This window comes from Aegilops tauschii, chromosome 7 (assembly GCF_002575655.3).
Source record: "Aegilops tauschii subsp. strangulata cultivar AL8/78 chromosome 7, Aet v6.0, whole genome shotgun sequence".
Lineage (NCBI taxonomy): Eukaryota > Viridiplantae > Streptophyta > Magnoliopsida > Poales > Poaceae > Aegilops > Aegilops tauschii.
Genome location: NC_053041.3, coordinates 16154449 through 16174205, shown reverse-complemented (window position 1 = coordinate 16174205; position 19757 = coordinate 16154449). Strand labels below are relative to the sequence as shown.

The 19757-nt window shown below is 46.3% G+C and overlaps 1 long non-coding RNA gene across 1 annotated transcript; it reads left to right on the top strand.

Moving 5' to 3' along the window:
• The first annotated feature begins 492 nt into the window (after positions 1-492).
• LOC120968202 (uncharacterized) lies at positions 493-4421 on the top strand. Its single transcript, XR_005762428.3, has 2 exons — positions 493-1370; positions 3042-4421. It is a non-coding gene; the product is annotated as an uncharacterized lncRNA (long non-coding RNA).
• Positions 4422-19757: the final 15336 nt, after the last annotated feature.

Below are 19757 nucleotides of genomic sequence, written 5' to 3'. Positions count from 1 at the left end.
CCGGCCCGGACGTCGGGCTGCCCGGGAGCAACTAGTTGGCGAGCTCTCCTTCGGGACCCTCCCAACGATCACTTGGGGGTGGGCTGAGAGCACGCCCTCCGTTTTTTGTATTTTTATTGTTTCGCACGACTTTTTAACTTTTTAAACGGTTTTTTCGGTGTTTTTTGACATTTTGGTTTTCCACCGGTCTTCCTTAGCTTTTGGAACAAAAAAATTCAATTTTTTTGCGCGAATAAACACGTTTTTTCCCTTCCACACGAGACACAGTTTTGCTTCCTCGAGAGGCACGGTTATGCCTCTCAGAAACGGAAAAAAGCATGCTTTTTATTTATTTTTTCTTTCGTGAGAGGCACGGTTTTCCTTCCGCGCGAGACATGGTTGTGCTTTCGCGAGAGGCATGGCCGTGCCTCTCGGAGATAAAAAAGACGTGTTTTCTATTTTTTTTCCATCCGTGAGAGACACTGTTTTGCTTTTGCGCGAGGCATGGTTGTGCTTTCGCGAGAGGCACTGCCGTGCCTCTCGAAAAAAAAATATGTTTTCTATTTATTTTTCTGCGAGAGGCACAGTTTGCTTTCACGAGAGGCACAGTTATGCTATAGCGAGAGGCCTGGAAAAAACATGTTTTTAATTTTTCCCCTTCCACGTGAGGCACGGTTTTGCTTCCGCGAGAGGCACATTGTGCCTCTCGGAAACAATAAAATGGGTTTTCTATTTTTTTTCTTCTGCGAGAGGCACGGTCTTGCTTCGGCGAGAGGCGTAGTTGTGCTTTCGTGAGAGGGAAGGCCATGCCTCTTTAGGAAAGGAAAAATAAACGTGCTCCCGGTTCGGTTTCCATCTGGTTTTTTTGTGAAAAAAAAATGTTTTTCAAAAGCTATCAACATGGGATCTAATTTTGAAGATATCGATGAGAAGAATCCAACAGTAAAAACGATTCAAGATTTGGACGCACGGTTTAAGAGATAAAACGTTTTAAATAAATAGATGTACGGAAAAAATGAAAACTGCCAGGTTGCAAAAAGTGGCGCGCCACTTGTCGCATCCTTAGGAGGTGGAAGTGATTTTTGAAAGAAGTACCTTTTAATTAGTGATTTCGGGGCTGCCCATGCAGGTTTACGCGAGACATCCGACTCGCTTAATGCGATAAATAGCCGTTGCGTCCTTCGTTGGCCCTTGTATTGTGTGCGCACGCGAAGCGGGCCATCTTTAGCTGGGTTTTGGCAGCACGCCGGCCCGACTCACACTACGCTACAAAGAAAGGGTGGGGCGAGGACTGGAGAGTGAGATCCGCCGGAGAAGCAGAGGAGGCGGCGGCGGCGGCAACAACCAGCCACCGCGTCTCCGTCGCCGGCCGCCATCGCCAACTCCGCAAGGTCTGCTCTCTCTACCCCGCTCCCGTCCCTCTCCCCCTCTCCCACGCGCACCCACACGCATTTGAACCCTAGTTTTCTCGTTTTCAGTTTAGCATTTCGCAAGAGCAAAGAACGCATTTCTGGATGTTGTTTTGGTAGGGCAAGATGCTGCGTTGTTTCTACCCGAGGCGATTTTCTTTTTTTGTTGTTGTTGCAGGGAGAACACATACATCGATTATTAATGTAGTGGTTAGGTTTCTCGATCATGGATAAATTTGTATGGCTCGGAAATTGGTACATGAATCGGCTCCGATTTGGGCTGGGTGGAGACGGAAACAAGAAATTTCAAAACATGATTAGAGTTTTCAATTGTCTCCCATCGATCAGCAGCCCAAGCGCAAAGCGGTTTGGCCGATGGGCATTCCCAGTATAACGCCATGTCCTGTTGCGACACTAATTAGGATGAGCCAAATTAGGGATAGAAGCTGAATCAGGCAAAGCATTTGTCGTAGTTAAGGGGTGGGGAAATTAACACCATGTCCTGTTACATCACCCACCGCAGCAGTAAGAAATACTAGAAGCCTCCTTGCTTGCCTAATTTCAGTTACTCTGACGTATACAAATAGAATTTTGATTGTCATCAATCGGCAGCAGAAATGCGTAAGGGGTGCGGCCGATGGGCGTTCTCAGTGAACTGCATGTATTGTTGCAGCACTACTTGATTAATTAGGATGAACCAAATTAGGGATAGCGGCTGAATAAGGGAAAGGGGTAGGGCGCACTCAAGGATGCAATGAAACGCCATGTCTCCTTGCCTGCCTAATTTCAGTTTCTCTGATGTATTTGACCATCTGGTGACAAGCATGAGGACTTGAGCTTGCTAATTTGTATGAAAAATAACTATTGATGTCAGCCATCAACCGGGCACCAAATTAGCTTACTCACATAAATTGGGATGGGGTTTTGCCCTCCAATACCCTCTGCCACCGTTTGTCGCTTTCTCAAAAAGATTTAACTGCATGGAGGTATTTGACCAAAATAGGTCCTTTTTTCTACACATGGTAGTATCTTATCCTGAACATAAAAATATTGAAATTTTAACAAGTGTGTATCAGAACTTTTATATGTGTACCCAGTAGGAATTTCTTGGAAAAGAATACATAGGCAGTATGCATTAACTACATATGAAGAACAACACGTGCTGAGTGTTCAATGATTTGGCTAGCTATGGTCCTTGTGGACGGCACATTCCAGCTCTATAGCGAAGAAAACATTGTTGATCAGATAGCCAGTACATCATTCTCATTCTGCTAATTGAACATCTCAATGAGTGCCACAATTACATGTGATCGAAATTACTTACAGCTACCCGGGAACTTCTTTGTTCCGCTTGAACCCTTAAAGCTGCTAGAGTGCTGATGTGTCAGGATGTGACAGCTGTTTTACACTGAACGGATGTTGGATTTGGTTATAGAAGTCATATTAGTAGGGAAATAGTCCATGCAAATCTAGTCATATAAGTACTTTTCAGGTTTATTGCATTATTAGAATTTTGAATGCTCTATTGTTCAGGAACAATACATGCACTGGCCATTTTTTCTTAGCACTTCATATCGTATTAGTTCCATCTTTTTTTTTTACCAAATTCATTCTTCTAATGTGTGTATCTTCTTATTTTCTAATGTGCTGCAGAGAAGCTGGAATTACTTGCTGGAGCAAGGGCTGTTGTCTTTGTGTCTAAGCCATGTCCGGGACCCAAGGTTGGGCAGACCTCCCAGAAGGCCTGCTGCACTCTATAGTCGCTAGGATGGGCCTGGGCTCTGCCCCGGATCTTCTTGCATTTGCTGCCACCTGCCGTTCTTGGGGTACTGCTTTTGCCGGCTCCATAGCAACATTCCCACCTCTCCTTCTCCAACCTGATGTCTCTTCTTCCCCTCCTAATGCTAGCCCCTTTAGCAACAACCTGGTGCCGAATCGTCCATATCTTGTCACAGATATAGCCAAAGTCAACCAAGGTGCCAACCTTTGCTCTGAAATTCCTCTACGTCTAGAATGGTTTTCCTTCATGGGGGCTTCCTTTGGCCATCTCATTTTGTTCAACAAAAAATCTTGTATCGTTGTTGATGTGTCTAGAGGTGTTAGCATCTCACCTCGACAACTACCACTCGTTGAATGTGCTGAGCCCAACTATGGTGCCCTTACTGCTCCTCTCACATCACCGAACTCTCATCTCATTGTCGAGGCTGGACCACATAATCTGTTTTGGCGTGTTGGTAGTGACTCGTGGGTGAGAAGTTCCGCTCGTTATGGACATATCAAGCAAATCGTGGTCTTCAAAGGACGGGTGTTTGGCATGGATTCTGATAGGAAAATCTTCAAAGTGCACTTGACACCCCAGATTAGCATCCAAGAACTACCAGTTATCGAGTCAAGCGTGATCAATAAATGGAATCTTTCCAATGCATGGCTGGTGGTTTGTGGCGATATACTTAAGAGAACAAGTGCAATACGTGGGGAGCACAGGTGCACCATAGTGGGGAGCATAGAGTGTATTCCTAGGGAACATAAGTGCACTACATAAAGCGAAGCACAAAGTGAACTACTACCGATGTTTTCGTGCCGACAGTACCGTCCAGGGACGATTGATTTGTTTGGAGGGGCGAGCACACATGGATTAAGACGGTGAGGCGAAAAAGAGAGGATTTACCCGGGTTCGGGCCTTCTAGGTGGAGGTAGGACCCTAATCCAGCCTCTAGTGCGTTTATTGCTCTGCTTTTCATCGAAGATCAGAAGGATCACTGGTGAGCGGTGTTTCCCTTGGGTTACCATGTTTCCGCCTGGCGGCCGGGAGGTTAAGGAGGTGGTTGTAGGTGGGGAAGTGAAAGAAATATGCCCTAGAGGCAATAATAAAGTTGTCATTTATATTTCCTTATATCATGACAAATGTTTATTATTCATGCTAGAATTTGATTAACCGGAAACTTAGTACATTTGTGAATACATAGACAAACAGAGTGCACTAGTATGCCTCTACTTGACTAGCTCATTAATCAAAGATGGTTAAGTTTCCTAGCCATAGACATGAGTTGTCATTTGATTAACGGGATCACATTATTAGAGAATGATGTGATTGACATGACCCATCCGTTAGCTTAGGACAATGATCGTTTAGTTTGTTGCTATTGCTTTCTTCATGACTTATACATGTTCCTATGACTATGAGATTATGCAACTCCCGAATACCGGAGGAACACTTAGTGTGCTATCAAACGTCACAACGTAACTGGGTGATTATAAAGATGCTCTACAGGTGTCTCCGATGCTGTTTGTCCGAGGCTGGGTGATTATACATCGGCAGCCTCGGACAGCTCGACGAGAACGGGTGCAGGACCGTGATCGATGATGGCGAGCTCTGTCTGTACAACAGGCAGAAGCTGTTGCTGGCACAGGTGCGGCGGACGAGCAACCGGCTTTACGCCGTGGCTCTGAACTTGGCCGCTCCCGTGTGCCTCCTCGCCGGAGTCCAGGATGATGCCTGGAGGTGGCACGCTAGATTCGGCCACCTGCATTTCTGCGCGCTACACGACCTCGGTGCAAAGGGCATGGTGCGCGGCATGCCAGCGATCGCGCACCTCGACCAGTTCTGCGAGGGCTGCACCATTGGGAAGATGCACCGCACGCCCTTCCCGCGTGCGTCATCGTACCGCACGGAGAGCACGCTCGAGCTCGTGCATGGTGACTTGTGCGGTCCAATCACTCCGGCGACGGCTAGCGGTAACAAGTATTTTCTGTTGATAGTTGACGATTTCAGCAGATATATGTGGCTTGAGGTACTGAAGAGCAAGGATGAGGCGTTTCGGTATTTCAAGAAGATCAAGGCACACGCGGAGATGCAAGGCAACGGCAAGCTCCGGGCGTTCCGCACAGACATAGGTGGCGAGTTCACCTCGAACGAATTCGCCGACTACTGCGAAGAACTAGGGATCCAGAGGAACACGACGACACCGTACTCTCCTCAGCAAAATGGAGTGGTCGAACGGAGGAACCAGACCGTCGTGGAGATGGCGCGCAGCGTCATGAAGGCCATGTGCGTGCCGTGCGCGTTCTGGGGCAAGGCCGTGCGCACCACCATCCACATTCTCAACCGGTCGCCGACCAGAAGCCTGCAGGGCATCACGCCATATGAGGCGTGGCGCAAGAAGAAGCCAGTGGTGGACTACTTCCGCACCTTCGGCTGCGTCGCGCATGTCAAGCTCGTTGGACCAGGGCTGACCAAGCTGGCGGACAGATCGCGCCCTGGCATCTTCCTGGAGTATGAGCCGGGGACGAAAGACTATCGGGTGTATGACCCGATCGGCAAGTGTCTGTACATCACACGCGATGTGCGCTTCGAGGAGGACCGGCGCTGGGACTGGAGCAAAGACAGCGGCTACTCGGTGCACGGCCGCGAGTTCACTGTCGTGTACTCCGACGCGGGTGCGCCCGTAACCACGACCTACACTGTGTCGCCCGAGGTGGTGAGATCACCGCGAGCACCTGGAACGCCAACTGCACCAAGCTCACCAGTCCCACCACAATCCCCTCGGACGCCCGTGTCCGGCGGGTCAGGCGTGGGCGCGTCGGGTGCGTCGAGCGCGCCAGCATCAGCAAGTGCCAGTCCGTCTACGCCAACACCAAAGTTCTACGACCCTGCCGACGGGTGGGTGACTCCGCCCACCGGCGAGTCGTTCGATGTCGAGGGGGTGCCCGTCCACTTCAAGTCGATGGAGTATGTGATCGATCATGCTCCGGAGTGCATGCTGGAGTACGGTGGGCTCTGTCTCTCTGCTGTAGAGGAGCCTGCGTCCGTCGACGATGCTCTGGAGGAGCCAGCGTGGCGGAATGCGATGCAGGCAGGGATGGAGTCTATCCGCGCCAACAACACTTGGGAGCTTGCCACGCTCCGGGCTGGCCACCATGCGATCAGGCTGAAATGGGTGTCCAAAGTGAAGCGGGACCCAGCCGGCAACATCATCAAGCACAAAAGCGGCTGCTGGCGAAGGGCTACGCACAGAAACAAGGGGTTGACTTCGATGAGGTCTTCGCACATGTGGCCCGGCTAGAGACAGTGCGCGTCCTGCTTGCCGTGGCTGCGCACCAGAGCTGGAGCGTGCACCACATGGATGTGCACTCGGCCTTCCTCAACGCTGATCTGGAGGAGGAAGTGTATGTGCACCAGCCAGCGGGTTTCATCGACAACGACGACGCTCACAAGGTACTCAAGCTGCGGAAAGCGTTGTACGGGCTCCGGCAGGCTCCACGGGCATGGAACGCCAAGTTGGACTTCACACTGCAGTCACTTGGGTTCGCGAGGTGTCAGTTGGATCATGCTCTGTACAGGCGCGGGGATGACTCAGATTTCCTGCTGGTGGGGGTGTACGTCGATGACCTGATCATCACGGGCACCACTGCTGACGCCATTAAGGGGTTCAAGACCCAGATGCAAGAGCTTTTCCAGATGACGGACCTTGGGTTGCTCAGTTACTATCTTGGCATTGAAGTGAAGCAAGAGCGTGGCATGATCACTGTTTGTCAGTCCAGCTACGCAGCCAAGATCTTGGAAGATGCTGGGATGAGGCACTGCAACCCGAGCTTGACACCTATGGAACATCGCCTGAAGGTTGTCAAGAACACTGGAGAAGCGGTCGATGCAACCAGATATCGCAGCATCATTGGGAGTCCAAGTATTTGGTGAATACGCGCCCGGATATTGCATATGCTGTAGGTGTGGCCAGCAGGTTCATGGAAGCACCCGGGAAGCAGCACTGGGCGATCATCAGACAGATCTTGAGGTTCATTCGAGGCACACTGAACTACGGGTGCACGTACAAGGCAGGAGAGGGAACTGTTCTGACAGGGTTCAGCGATAGCGACCATGCCGGCGATATGACAGAAAGAAAGAGCACGACAGGTCTGGTGTTCTTCATGGGGCCTAGTGTCATCACTTGGTGCTATCAGAAACAAAAGATCATGGCTTTGTCTTCCTGTGAGGTTGAGTATATAGCAGCAGCTATGATAGCAACACAGGCTGTTTGGCTCAGAGGACTGGTTTCAGAAATGCTTGGAACAGAGAAGCAGAAAGTGTTGGGGAACGTAGTAATTTCAAAAAATTTCCTACGAACACGCAAGATCATGGTGATGCATAGCAACGAGAGGGGAGAGTGTTGTCCACGTACCCTCGTAGATCGAAAGCGGAAGCGTTAACACAACGCGGTTGATGTAGTCGTACGTCTTCACGATCCGACCGATCAAGTACCGAACGCACGGCACCTCCGAGTTCAGCACACGTTCAGCTCGATGACGTCCCTCGAACTCCGATCCAGCCGAGTGTTGAGGGAGAGTTTCGTCAGCACGACGGCGTGGTGACGATGTTGATGTTCTACCGACGCAGGGCTTCGCCTAAGCTCCGCAATGATATTATCGAGGTGTAATATGGTGGAGGGGGGCACCGCACACGGCTAAAATATCGAATATCAATTGTGTGTAAAGAGTGCCCCCCTGCCCCCGTATATAAAGGAGCAAGGGGGAGGCCGGCTGCCTTGGGCGCGCCAAGGAGAGGGGGGGAGTCCTCCTCCTAGTAGGAGTAGGACTCCCCTTTCCTAGTCCTACTAGGAAGAGAGAGGGGGAAGGAAAGAGAGGGAGAGGGAGAGGGAAAGAGGGGCCGCGACCCCTCCCCTAGTCCAATTAGGACTCCTCATGGGAGGGGGCGCGCCACCTCCTGGCTGCTGCCCTCTCTCTCCCCTCAGGCCCACTAAGGCCCAATACTTCCCCGGTGGGTTCCGGTAACCCCTCCGGCACTCCGGTTTTTTCCGAAACTTCTCCGGAACACTTCTGGTGCCCGAATATAGTCCTCCAATATATCAATCTTTATGTCTTGACCATTTTGAGACTCCGCGTCATGTCCGTGATCACATCTGGGACTCCAAACAACCTTCGGTACATCAAAACATATAAACTCATAATATAACTGTCATCGTAACGTTAAGCGTGCGGACCCTACGGGTTCGAGAACTATGTAGACATGACCGAGACACCTCTCCGGTCAATAACCAATAGCGGAACCTGGATGCTCATATTGGTTCCTACATATTCTACGAAGATCTTTATCGGTCAAACCGCATAACAACATACGTTGTTCCCTTTGTCATCGGTATGTTACTTGCCCGAGATTCGATCGTCGGTATCTCGATATCTAGTTCAATCTCGTTACCGGCAAGTCTCTTTACTCGTTCTGTAATACATCATCCCGCAACTAACTCATTAGTTACAATGCTTGCAAGGCTTATAGTGATGTGCATTACCGAGTGGGCCTAGAGATACCTCTCCGACAATCGGAGTGACAAATCCTAATCTCGAAATACGCCAACCCAACAAGTACCTTTGGAGACACCTGTAGAGCACCTTTATAATCACCCAGTTACGTTGTGACGTTTGGTAGCACACAAAGTGTTCCTCCGGTAAACGGGAGTTGCATAATCTCATAGTCATAGGAACATGTATAAGTCATGAAGAAAGCAATAGCAGCATACTAAACGATCGAGTGCTAAGCTGACGGAATGGGTCAAGTCAATCACGTCATTCTCCTAATGAGGTGATCCCGTTAATAAAATGACAACTCATGTCTATGGCTAGGAAACATAACCATCTTTGATTAACGAGCTAGTCAAGTAGAGGCATACTAGTGACACTCTGTTTGTCTATGTATTCACACATGTATTATGTTTCCGGTTAATACAATTCTAGCATGAATAATAAACATTTATCATGATATAAGGAAATAAATAATACTTTATTATTGCCTCTAGGGCATATTTCCTTCAGTCTCCCACTTGCACTAGAGTCAATAATCTAGATTACACAGTAATGATTCTTACACCCATGGAGTCTTGGTGCTGATCATGTTTTGCTCGTGGAAGAGGCTTAGTCAACGGGTCTGCAACATTCAGATCCGTATGTATCTTGCAAATTTCTATGTCTCCCACCTGGACTAAATCCCGGATGGAATTGAAGCGTCTTTTGATGTGCTTGGTTCTCTTGTGAAATCTGGATTCCTTTGCTAAGGCAATTGCACCAGTATTGTCACAAAAGATTTTCATTGGTCCCGATGCACTAGGTATGACACCTAGATCGGATATGAACTCCTTCATCCAAACTCCTTCATTTGCTGCTTCCGAAGCAGTTATGTACTCCGCTTCACACGTAGATCCCGCCACGACACTTTGCTTAGAACTGCACCAACTGACAGCTCCACCGTTCAATGTAAATACGTATCCGGTTTGCGATTTAGAATCGTCCGGATCAGTGTCAAAGCTTGCATCAACGTAATCACTTACGACGAGCTCTTTGTCACCTCCATAAACGAGAAACATATCCTTAGTCCTTTTCAAGTATTTCAGGATGTTCTTGACCGCTGTCCAGTGATCCACTCCTGGATTACTTTGGTACCTTCCTGCTAAACTTATAGCAAGGCACACATCAGGTCTGGTACACAGCATTGCATACATGATAGAGCCTATGGCTGAAGCATAGAGAACATCTTTCATCTTCTCTCTATACTCTGCAGTGGTCGGGCATTGAGTCTTACTCAATCTCACACCTTATAGTACAGGCAAGAACCCTTTCTTTGCATGATCCATTTTGAACTTCTTCAAAACTTTGTCAAGGTATGTGCTTTGTGAAAGTCCAATTAAGCGTCTTGATCTATCTCTATAGATCTTAATGCCTAATATATATGCAGCTTCACCGAGGTCTTTCATTGAAAAACTCTTATTCAAGTATCCCTTTATGCTACCCAGAAATTCTATATCATTTCCAATGAGCAATATGTCATCCACATATAATATCAGAAATGCTACTGAGCTCCCACTCACTTTCTTGTAAATACAGGCTTCTCCAAAAGTCTGTATAAAACCAAATGCTTTGATCACACTATCAAAGCGTTTATTCCAACTCCGAGAGGCTTGCACCAGTCCATAAATGGATCGCTGGAGCTTGCACACTTTGTTAGCTCCCTTTGGATCGACAAAACCTTCCGGTTGCATCATTTACAACTCTTCTTCCAGAAATCCATTCAGGAATGCAGTTTTGACATCCATTTGCCAAATTTCATAATCATAAAATGCGGCAATTGCTAACATGATTCGGACAGACTTAAGCATCGCTACGGGTGAGGTGGTCTCATCGTAGTCAATCCCTTGAACTTGTCGAAAAACCTTTCGCAACAAGTCGAGCTTTATACACAGTAACATTACCGTCAGCGTCAGTCTTCTTCTTGAAGATCCATTTATTTTCAATGGCTTGCCGATCATCGGGCAAGTCAACCAAAGTCCATACTTTGTTCTCATACATGGATCCCATCTCGGATTTCATGGCTTCAAGCCATATTGCGGAATCTGGGCTCACCATCGCTTCTTCATAGTTCGTAGGTTCGTCATGGTCTAGTAACATAATCTCCAGAATAGGATTACCGTACCACTCTGGTGCGGATCTTAATCTGGTTGATCTACGAGGTTCAGTAATAACTTGATCTGAAGTTTCATGATCATTATCATTAACTTCCCCACTAATTGGTGTAGTTGTCGCAGAAACTGATTTCTGTGATGATCTACTTTCCAATAAGGGAGGAGGTACAGTTACCTCATCAAGTTCTACTTTCCTCCCACTCACTTCTTTCGAGAGAAACTCCTTCTCTAGAAAGGATCCATTCTTAGCAACGAATGTCTTGCCTTCGGATCTGTGATAGAAGGTGTACCCAACAGTCTCCTTTGGGTATCCTATGAAGACACATTTCTGCGATTTAGGTTCGAGCTTATCAGGTTGATGTTTCTTCACATAAGCATCGCAACCCCAAACTTTAAGATACGACAACTTTGGTTTCTTGCCAAACCATAGTTCATAAGGTGTCGTTTCAACGGGTTTTGATGGTGCCCTATTTAGAGTGAATGCAGCCGTCTCTAAAGCATAACCCCAAAACGATAGCGGTAAATCAGTAAGAGACATCATAGATCGCACCATATCTAGTAAAGTACGATTACGATGTTCGGACACACCATTACGCTGTGGTGTTCCGGGTGGCGTGAGTTGCGAAACTATTCCGCATTGTTTCAAATGTAGGCCAAACTCGTAACTCAAATATTCTCCTCCACGATCTGATCGTAGAAACTTTATTTTCTTGTTACGATGATTTTCAACTTCGCTCTGAAATTCTTTGAACTTTTCAAATGTTTCAGACTTATGTTTCATTAAGTAGTTATACCCATATCTGCTCAAATCATCTGTGAAGGTGAGAAAATAACGATATCCGCCACGAGCTTCAATATTCATCGGACCACATACATCTGTATGTATGATTTCCAATAAATCTGTTGCTCTCTCCATAGTTCCGGAGAACGGTGTTTTAGTCATCTTGCCCATGAGGCACGGTTCGCAAGTACCAAGTGATTCATAATCAAGTGATTCCAAAAGTCCATCAGTATGGAGTTTCTTCATGCGTTTTACACCGATATGACCTAAACGGCAGTGCCACAAATAAGTTGCACTGTCATTAGCAACTCTGCATCTTTTGGCTTCGACATTATGAATATGTGTGTCACTACTATCGAGATTCATTAAAAATAGACCACTCTTCAAGGGTGCATGACCATAAAAGATATTACTCATATAAATAGAACAACCATTATTCTTTGATTTAAATGAATAACCGTCTCGCATTAAACAAGATCCAGATATAATGTTCATGCTCAACGCTGGCACCAAATAACAATTATTTAGGTCTAATACTAATCCTGAAGGTAGATGTAGAGGTAGCGTGCAGACCGCGATCACATCGACTTTGGAACCGTTTCCCACGCGCATCGTCACCTCGTCCTTAGCCAATCTTCGCTTAATCCGTAGCCCCTGTTTCGAGTTGCAAATATTAGCAACAGAACCAATATCAAATACCCAGGTGCTACTACGAGCATTGGTAAGGTACACATCAATAACATGTATATCACATATACCTTTGTTAACCTTCCCATCCTTTTATCCGCCAAATACTTGGGGCAGTTCCGCTTCCAGTGACCAGTCTTCTTGCAGTAGAAGCACTCAGTTTCAGGCTTAGGTCCAGACTTGAGTTTCTTCTCCTGAACAGCAACTTGCTTGCTGTTCTTCTTGAAGTTCCCCTTCTTCTTCCCTTTGCCCTTTTTCTTGAAACTAGTGGTCTTACTGACCATCAACACTTGATGCTCCTTTTTGATTTCTACCTCCGCTGCCTTTAGCATTGCGAAGAGCTCGGGAATTGTCTTATTCATCCCTTGCATGTTATAGTTCATCACGAAGCTCTTGTAGCTTGGTGGCAGTGCTTGAAGAATTCTATCAATGACGCTATCATCCGGAAGATTAACTCCCAGTTGAATCAAGTGATTGTTATACCCAGACATTTTGAGTATATGCTCACTGACAGAACTATTCTCTTCCATCTTGCAGCTGTAGAACTTATTGGAGACTTCATATCTCTCAATCCGGGCATTTGCTTGAAATATTAACTTCAACTCCTGGAACATCTCATATGCTCCATGACGTTCAAAACGTCGTTGAAGACCCGGTTCTAAGCCGTAAAGCATGGCACACTGAACTATCGAGTAGTCATCAGCTTTGCTCTGCCAGACGTTCATAACTTCTGGTGTTGCTCTTGCAGGAGGCCTGGCACCTAGCGGTGCTTCCAGGACGTAATTCTTCTGTGCAGCAATGAGGATAATCCTCAAGTTACGGACCCAGTCCGTGTAATTGCTACCATCATCTTTCAACTTTGCTTTCTCAAGGAACGCATTAAAATTCAACGGAACAACAGCACGGGCCATTTATCTACAATTAACATAGACAAGCAAGATACTATCAGGTACTAAGTTCATGATAAATTGAAGTTCAATTAATCATATTACTTAAGAACTCCCACTTAGATAGACATCCCTCTAATCATCTAAGTGTTTACGTGATCCAAATCAACTAAACCATGTCCGATCATCACGTGAGATGGAGTAGTTTCAATGGTGAACATCATTATGTTGATCATATCTACTATATGATTCACGCTCGACCTTTCGGTCTCCGTGTTCCGAGGCCATATCTGCATATGCTAGGCTCGTCAAGTTTAACCTGAGTATTCCGCGTGTGCAACTGTTTTGCACCCGTTGTATTTGAACGTAGAGCCTATCACACCCGATCATCACGTGGTGTCTCAGCACGAAGAACTTTCGCAACGGTTCACACTCAGGGAGAACACTTTTATCTTGAAATTTTAGTGAGAGATCATCTTATAATGCTACCGTCAATCAAAGCAAGATAAGATGCATAAAAGATAAACATCACATGCAATCAATATCAGTGATATGATATGGCCATCATCATCTTGTGCTTGTGATCTCCATCTCCGAAGCACCGTCATGATCACCATCGTCACCGGCTTGACACCTTGATCTCCATCGTAGCATCGTTGTCGTCTCGCCAACTATTGCTTTTACGACTATCGCTACCGCTTAGTGATAAAGTAAAACAATTACATGGCGATTGCATTTCATACAATAAAGCGACAACCATATGGCTCCTGCCAGTTGCCGATAACTCGGTTACAAAACATGATCATCTCATACAATAAAATATAGCATCATGTCTTGACCATATCACATCACAACATGCCCTGCAAAAACAAGTTAGACGTCCTCTACTTTGTTGTTGCAAGTTTTACGTGGCTGCTACGGGCTTAGCAAGAACCGTTCTTACCTACGCATCAAAACCACAATGATAGTTTGTCAAGTTGGTGCTGTTTTAACCTTCGCAAGGACCGGGCATAGCCACACTAGGTTCAACTAAAGTGAGAGAGACAGACACCCGCCAGTCACCTTTAAGCAACGAGTGCTCATAACGGTGAAACCAGTCTCGCGTAAGCGTACGCGTAATGTCGGTCCGGGCCGCTTCATCTCACAATACCGCTGAACCAAAGTATGACATGCTGGTAAGCAGTATGACTTATATCGCCCACAACTCACTTGTGTTCTACTCGTGCATAGCATCAACGCATAAAACCTGGCTCTGATACCACTGTTGAGGAACGTAGTAATTTCAAAAAAATTCCTACGAACACGCAAGATCATGGTGATGCATAGCAACGAGAGGGGAGAGTGTTGTCCACGTACCCTCGTAGACCGAAAGCGGAAGCGTTAACACAACGCGGTTGATGTAGTCGTACGTCTTCACGATCTGACCGATCAAGTACCGAACGCACGGCACCTCCGAGTTCAGCACACGTTCAGCTCGATGACGTCCCTCGAACTCCGATCCAGCCGAGTGTTGAGGGAGAGTTTCGTCAGCACGACGGCGTGGTGACGATGTTGATGTTCTACCGACGCAGGGCTTCGCCTAAGCTCCGCAACGATATTATCGAGGTGTAATATGGTGGAGGGGGGCACCGCACACGGCTAAAATATCGAATATCAATTGTGTGTAAAGAGTGCCCCCTGCCCCCGTATATAAAGGAGCAAGGGGGAGGCCGGCTGCCTTGGGCGCGCCAAGGAGAGGGGGGGAGTCCTCCTCCTAGTAGGAGTAGGACTCCCCTTTCCTAGTCCTACTAGGAAGAGAGAGAAGGAAGGAAAGAGAGGGAGAGGGAGAGGGAAAGAGGGGCCGCGCCCCCCTCCCCTAGTCCAATTAGGACTCCTCATGGGAGGGGGCACGCCACCTCCTGGCTGCTGCCCTCTCTCTCCCCTCAGGACAACTAAGGCCCAATACCTCCCCGGTGGGTTCCGGTAACCCCTCCGGCACTCCGGTTTTTTCCGAAACTTCTCCGGAACACTTCCGGTGTCCGAATATAGTCGTCCAATATATCAATCTTTATGTCTCGACCATTTCGAGACTCCTCGTCATGTCCGTGATCACATCTGGGACTCCGAACAACCTTCGGTACATCAAAACATATAAACTCATAATATAACTGTCATCGTAACGTTAAGCGTGCGGACCCTACGGGTTCGAGAACTATGTAGACATGACCGAGACACCTCTCCGGTCAATAACCAATAGCGGAACCTGGATGGTCATATTGGTTCCTACATATTCTACGAAGATCTTTATCGGTCAAACCGCATAACAACATACGTTGTTCCCTTTGTCATCGGTATGTTACTTGCCCGAGATTCGATCGTCGGTATCTCGATACCTAGTTCAATCTCGTTACCGGCAAGTCTCTTTACTCGTTCTGTAATACATCATCCCGCAACTAACTCATCAGTTACAATGCTTGCAAGGCTTATAGTGATGTGCATTACCGAGTGGGCCTAGAGATACCTCTCCGACAATCGGAGTGACAAATCCTAATCTCGAAATACGCCAACCCAACAAGTACCTTTGGAGACACCTGTAGAGCACCTTTATAATCACCCAGTTATGTTGTGACTTTTGGTAGCACACAAAGTGTTCCTCCGGTAAACGGGAGTTGCATAATCTCATAGTCATAGGAACATGTATAAGTCATGAAGAAAGCAATAGCATCATACTAAACGATCGAGTGCTAAGCTTACGGAATGGGTCAAGTCAATCACTTCATTCTCCTAATGAGGTGATCCCGTTAATCAAATGACAATTCATTCTATGGCTAGGAAACATAACCATCTTTGATTAACGAGCTAGTCAAGTAGAGGCATACTAGTGACACTCTGTTTGTCTATGTATTCACACATGTATTATGTTTCCGGTTAATACAATTCTAGCATGAATAAAAAACATTTATCATGATATAAGGAAATAAATAATACTTTATTATTGCCTCTAGGGCATATTTCCTTCAGAAAGTACAGCTCAAGATTGACAACAAGTCAACAATCAATCTAAGCAAAAATCCTGTGCACCATGAGAGGAGCAAACATATTGATTTGAGGTATCACTACATCAGAGAGTGTGTTGAAGAAAGAAAAGTGGAGGTTGAGCATGTCCGAACTGAAGATCAGTTGGCTGATATACTGACAAAGTCACTTGGGCGTGCAAAGTTCACAGAACTCCGGTGCAGACTTGGGATCATTCAAGTCAAGGGAGAGCAACAGGATTAGGGGGTGATTTGAAGTATAATCCTCGTTGCTAGGTTCAGTTTACTCAAAGTTGGCTGAATAATTGGCCGGTAGCGTGTGCATGTCCACGTCCGGTTCAGTCTCATTTTTTCTTCAGTTAGTTCAGTTAGCAGATAGCTGTAGATACGCCGGCAAGACCGTTTCCATGGGATGGCGTGGAACCTCAGCGGGATTGATGGCGGCATAGTGGCTCGCGCAAACGTAGCATCGTGGGATGGCACGATTAGTAGGCTAGGCGTGCGTGGGTGTGATTTCCTTTGTATTCGGCAGCTCGTTTGAGCTCTGCATAAAGATCTGAAAAGCTGCGAGCAGTTAAGCAGCGCAAAAGACTCTGTCAGTATCGTTCGTCTTCCTCCTCATGATCCCATCTTGCTCCCTCCCTCTCTCTCGCTTGGTTGGCAGGAATCTGCAACAATAGTGGGCACCCCATAGACACACAAGTTGATTTCTTAGCCGTGTGCGGTGCCCCCCTCCATAGATTTCCACCTCGGTCATATTGTTGTAGTGCTTAGGCGAAGCCCTGCGTCGGTAATTTCATCATCACCGTCATCACGCCATCGTGCTGACGAAACTCTCCCTCGGTCTCAGCCAGATCAAGAGTTGGAGGGACGTCACCGAGCTGAACGTGTGCAGATCGCGGAGGTGTCGTGCGTTCGGTACTTGATCGGTTGGATCGCAAAGACGTTTGACTACATCAACCGCGTTACTTAACGCTTCCGCTTTCGGTCTACCAGGGTACGTGGACACACTCTCCCCGCTCATTGCTATGCTTCTCCTAGATAGATCTTGCGTGATCGTAGGAATTTTTTTGAAATACTACGTTCTCCAAAAGTGGCATCCGAGCCAGGTCTATGCGTAGATGTTATTTGCATCAGTAAAACACAAAGAGTTGTGGACGATAATAGTCATACTGCTTACCAGCATGTCATACATTGATTCGGCGGTATTGTTGGATGAAGCGGCTAGACCGACATTACATGACCGCGTTCATGAGACTGGTTCTACCGCCGTGCTTCGCACACAGGTGGCTAGTGGGTGTCTGTTTCTCCAACTTTAGTTGAATCGAGTGTGACTACGCCCGGTCCTTGTTGAAGGTTAAAACATCACACTTGACGAAAAATCGTTGTGGGTTTTGATGCGTAGGTAAGAATGGTTCGTGCTAAACCCGTAGCAGCCACGTAAAATTTGCAACAACAAGTAAAGGACATCTAACTTGTTTTTGTAGGGTATGTTGTGATGTGATATGGTCAAGACGTGATGATATATAAATTGTTGTATGAGATGATCATGTTTTGTAACAGTTATCGGCAACTGGCAGGAGCCTTATGGTTGCCGCTTTATTGTATGAAATGCAATCGCCATGTAATTGCTTTACTTTATCACTAAGCAGTTGCGATAGTTGTGATAGCAATAGTTGGCGAGATGACAATGATGCTTCGATGGAGATCAAGGTGTCAAGCCGGTGACGATGGTGATCATGACGGTGCTTTGGAGATGGAGATCAAAGGCACAAGATGATGATGGCCATATCATATCACTTATATTGATTGCATGTGATGTTTATCCTTTATGCATCTTATTTTTCTTAGTTCGGCGGTAGCATTATAAGGTGATCTCTCACTAAATTTCAAGGTATAAGTGTTCTCCCTGAGTATGCACCATTGCGACAGTTCCTCATGCCGAGACACCACGTGATGATCCGGTGTGATAAGCTCTACGTTCACATACAACGGGTGCAAGCCAGTTTTGCACATGCAGAATACACGGGTTAAACTTGACGAGCCTAGCATATGCAGATATGCCCTCAGAACACTGAGACCGAAAGATCGAGCGTGAATCATATAGTAGATATGATCAACATAGTGATGTTCACCATTGAAAACTACTCCATCTCACGTGATGATCGGACATGGTTTAGTTGATTTTGATCACGTGATCACTTAGATGATTGGAGGGATGTCTATCTAAGTGGGAGTTCCTAAGTAATATGATTAATTGAACTTCAATTTATCACGAACTTAGTACCTGGTAGTATTTTGCATGTCTACGCTGTTGTAGATCAATGGCCCGTGCTACTGTTCCTTTGAATTTTAATGCGTTCCTAGAGAAAGCTAAGTTGAAAGATGATGGTAGCAATTACACGGACTGGGTCCGTAACTTGAGGATTATCCTCATTGCTGCACAGAAGAATTATGTCCTTGATGCACTGGTAGGTGACAGAACTATTGCAGGAGCAGATGCAGACGTTATGAACGTTTGACAAGCTCTGTATGATGACTACTTGATAGTTTAGTGCACCATGCTTTACGGCTTATAACCGGGACTTCAAAAATGTTTTGAAATGTCACGGAGCATATGAGATGTTCCAAGAGCTGAAATTGGTATTTCAGACTCATGCCCGAGTCGAGAGGTATGAGACCTCTGACATGTACTTTGCCTACAAGATGGAGGAGAATAGCTCAACCAGTGAGCATGTGCTCAGAATGTCTGAGTACTACAAATTCTTGAATCAAGTGGGAGTTAATCTTCCAGATAAGATAGTAATTGACATAGTTCTCTAGTCACTATCACCAAGTTACTGGAACTTTGTGATGAACTATAATATGCAAGGGATGACGAAAACGATTGCCCGAGCTCTTTGCGATGCTGAAATCGGCGAAGGTAGAAATCAAGAAAAGCATCAAGTGTTGATGGTTGACAAGACCACTAGTTTCAAATAAAAGGGCAGGGGAAAGAAAGGGAACTTCAAGAAGAATGGCAAGCAAGTTGCCACTCCCATGAAGAAGCCCAAAGCTAGACCTAAGCCTGAGACTGAGTGCTTCTACTGCAAAGGGACTGGTCACTGGAAGCGGTACTGCCCCAAGTATTTGGCGGATAAGAAGGATGGCAAAGTGAACAAAAATATATATGATATACATGTTATTGATGTGTACTTTACTAGTGTTCATAGTAACCCCTGAGTATTTGATACTAGTTCAGTTGCTATGATTAGTAACTTGAAACAGGAGTTACAAAATGAACAGAGACTAGTTGAGGGAAAGGTGACAATGTGTGTTGGAAGTGATTCCAAGGATGATAAGATCACCATCGCACACTCCCTTTACCTTCAGGATTAGTGTTGAACCTAAAATAAATGTTATTTGATGTTTGCGTTGAGCAATAGTATGATTAGATCATGTTTATTGCAATACGGTTACTCATTTAAGTCAAAGAATAATTGTTGTTCTGTTTATATGAATAAAACCTTCTATGGTCATACACCCATTGTAAATGGTTT